General features: G+C 48.2%; 1 protein-coding gene across 5 annotated transcripts in view; it reads right to left on the bottom strand.

Moving 5' to 3' along the window:
- The window catches only part of LOC113213170 (fasciclin-3), a 213,859-nt gene that overhangs the window by 191,851 nt on the left and 18,220 nt on the right, over positions 1–3,788 (bottom strand). The window lies entirely within an intron of this gene.

Raw genomic sequence — 3,788 nt, 5'->3', positions numbered from 1 at the left:
GGGGGGGGGGGGGGGGGGGGCAGGGTGCCCCACACGGATGCACCTGCCCCCACGCGATATCTCAGCCCCCCGATCGGCGGCCGCGCAGTAAGCAGGTGTGTGCTTTGTCATTTCAATGGGTTTGCGACGCGACTTAACAACTGCATAAAATAAGACGCTTCTAGAGTCTACGTGCGAATGCTCCGCGCGCAGTAGCGGTCTGTTGAATGCCTCAGACTTGCAAATATTGTGCTCTAAACGTCATTTTCACACACAAACGTCATCGGGTTTTCAATTTGCTATTTTTACTCGCCAAAAATTAAGACGCGTCAGCCACTCATTTGTGATTGCGATCGCCTTTTTTCCCGTCCCCTCGTATTCTCTGTTCCTCTTTATATTTGCGGCTCGAACCTCCTGCCCGTCCTCCGGCCGTGCCTGATGGTATCGGTGCGGGTGCCCCCCGTAGGCCGAGCTGCACTCTGACCCCTCTGCCAAGCGAGTTTCCCTCGATGCTGCTGCATCTTCTTTTTTTACTTTTTATGTATTATTTCTCCTTTTCTCTCTCCACGCTTCCATCCTTCTCGGGTTGTTTCGACGCAGTCAAAAATGCCCCCAACAAAATTTGTTTAGTAATTATTACCCCTTTTTTGGTGGTGGCAAATTTATTTCTTTTTAAATTAAATGTGAGTATTCATTAGAGAACTTTACGACACCTTAAAAGTTAACCGGCGTTTGTTTTTTATTATTTATCATTTTTAGCAGGGCAATAAGGTAAAAATAGTTTCTTGTATTTCAAGACCTGGTCTTGCATGCCATTCGCGTTCTCCATAAGATACAAGACCAGATCCTGAACTGCACCGCAGGGGATTTACTTTTGATCAGTCTCTCACAGCATTTTAAAAAAATGCAAAAGAAGGTAGTCAGTTAGTTCTGCCCTTCACAATCCGGCAGGTGACATTCTCCCCCGCAGTGGGTACTCTATACTACTACTCTGGCGCGCTGGCGCAACTCCAGCGCACTCCACTCCACTTTCTTTGGCCAATCCCCGGGCGTGAGTCGCTCGCCGCCGTCAGCTGCATGCCGGCAAAGAGCCTCACGACGCTCTCGGACTGCTCCGCGGCGGAGCCACTTTCCTCCGTTACGCTGCAGTATTTAATGCATGTGCCCGGTCCGGCGCCGCGCACTTGCATCTAAGTGCATCAAACAAATGTCACGCACGAGTAATGACGGCGTCAGAGCAGGCGGTGGAAAAAAAAGGGCACATTGTTATGTTATTGCTGCACTCCTTAGCGAAATGACACATGTTGCATGATGACGTTCTCAGGCACACCGAATAAAGAATTTCCATTAAGTTTGCTGAAATGTCACACAAACCATAAGACATTAAGCAAGAGCTGGGAAAAATGTTAACCATTTTGTCATACAACTCCAACAGGAGCAATGTGCAGTGAAAACAGTGCAGAGAAAACAAGATCCAAAAATCAATTTCCGTATCTCTCAAGTCGCTGCGTACCCGAGAGTAAAAATTTCCGTCTTGATAAAGAAAGCCGTTTCAATTTTAATACTGCCGGTTTTTTTTCTTCTATTTTTTTTAAATATATTTTTTTACAAGAAGAGTAGGCAAGTGATATTCCCAGAAGTCACGTATCCTTCCCCCTTCAATTGCAGCACGGTTGGACTCCGCGTATTCAACCCGTAACGCGACCGGGGGAAGGGGATGGCGGGGGATGGCAGGGGAAATGGCAGGGAAAGGGGAAGGGGAGAGAAGAAAGAGGGGCACGCAAAAAAAGATGAGAATGACGCGGACGTGCGGGTGAGCTGCGGGTGCGAGTGGGTGAGTGTAGACGGGCTCATGGCAGGGAGAGCGCACTGGGGTCGCCGTCGTGAGGCTGCCGGACACTATCGCCTCGCTGCCGTAACACCGTCTTTGGATTAAAAGTACTAACGGCTCTCAGAGCGTTACTCAGGAGAGCCACCAGATCACTACCGGGGTAACATATAGTAGCTAAGGTTCACAGCAAGTCAGGTGAAAGTCCTACGAGCGAAGCCATCATGATTCTGGAAGTATGCCGCCACCGGGGTAGTACGGGATGGCCGTGCCCCCCCCCCCCCCCCCCCTCTCCCTAACTCCCCCGTCATGTCGCCGCAGCCGCGCTACACGTAACGCCTTTGGAAGCACCAGCACCACTCTCGCGAAAAAAAAAAATCAATTCCTCGAAGAGAGAGAGATGAGGAAAAAGATAGCACACTATGAGAAATCGAATACCTGCGATGTTAGAAATGCTTTATAGAAGTATAAATCCCACAGCATAAGGGTATGTATTAAATTATAGCTTGTTTGTCCACAAGCTCCCGTTAGAAATTCTATGATAGTAAAATATTTTGGTTTAAGACAGGAAACGCAAGTGTATGAATCTCGCACACTTGGTTGCTGTGTAAATATCTAATCGTACACTTACGGGGGTGAAGGTGTGACATTTTCCTAGAAAATTCAAACCTTCACCCCCGTAAGTGTACGATTAGATATTCACACAGCTACTGGCGAGCGACATTCACACACTTGCGTTTCCAGTGTACTAAACTCGACTAAATTTCATGTTGTCACAATATCGTTTCGAAGTTGACGCAAAATTAATAATTTTATAAAATTCATTTAGCTTCGGGAGGCAAAATTATGTGCCCAAGCCGGCCCAAAACCTACCCCGCTCCCCTCAAGTCCTGAGTCCAAAAATTGTTCTCTCACTTTTACAAACTGAAGCCATGTTCGCTTGTGTGTACCACCACTGTGAAAAATACCTTCAGAACATATTTTGTATTTTTGCGGCTGACAAAATGTAATGGCAATTTGCGACTGATTCACAGTACTTGTAGTTTTGCAATTTGAAAGTGTTATTTTTTATTTTACATAAAAAGTCGTAGAAAATGTTGCTGTCGCGGCCCTTATTTCTCCCGGTGTACGTGGTGGACTGGAGCGACCGGTGAGCTGGCCCGCTGGAGCGACTGGAGCGGCCGGAGCCCCGCGAGCAGCAGCGTTGCCGCGTCGACCGCCTCTCCAGGTTGGGCCCGGCCTGTAAGGCCCCACGCCACGCCGCGCCGCGACCCGGCGGACGAAAACAGTATACTATACGCCAAAACCCGACACGGCACACCGACAAAAAAATAATTCAAAAACCTGCGACTAAATTAGTTAATACAAAATTTTCGACGAATTAAAAATAAATATCATTGCACTGAATTAGAGAATTGCCTAAAGTGACACAAAGCGATGAGCGCAACGGATAATTTAATTTGATCTTACAAAATATACGATTCCGCAGCACTTCAGTACGTCCCCAGCGCCCAGCTCTCCCAGCGATAGAGTTTGAATTGTCTTTATCGTTTCTCTTTTTTTTTCGCCTTGCCCTCCTCATGTGGCAGCCCCTCTCATACACACGATTACCCGTCCATTGTACATGCGGGCTGCCAACGTGTCGTAACTCCTTCTCATAGGATCTTCCCGGTTATTTCTCTCTCTCTCTGTCTCTCTCTCTCTGTCTCTCTCTCTCTGTCTCTCTCTCTCTCTGTCTCTCTCTCTCTCTCTGTCTCTCTCTCTCTCTGTCTCTCTCTCTCTCTCCCCAACTCATTCTCTCCACCACCAAGGCCGACCTTTTGTATGCACCTAACATGCACCGAGGCAACAAGGCCTAAAGTCACACTCTCACACGTTTGCGTTTCGCCGTGCAACGTTTCAGGGTCTCCTCGGACACGAACAGCCCCCGATGCGCAGTCCAACTGCATTTTGTTCCGAACACAGTGACCCGCCTCCCCCC

The sequence above is a fragment of the Frankliniella occidentalis genome, unplaced genomic scaffold (assembly GCF_000697945.3).
Source record: "Frankliniella occidentalis isolate FOCC.00 unplaced genomic scaffold, Focc_3.1 Scaffold25, whole genome shotgun sequence".
NCBI classification, from domain to species: domain Eukaryota; kingdom Metazoa; phylum Arthropoda; class Insecta; order Thysanoptera; family Thripidae; genus Frankliniella; species Frankliniella occidentalis.
The sequence above is the reverse complement of the archived record's forward strand: the minus strand, read 5'-3'. Positions and strand labels throughout refer to the sequence as shown.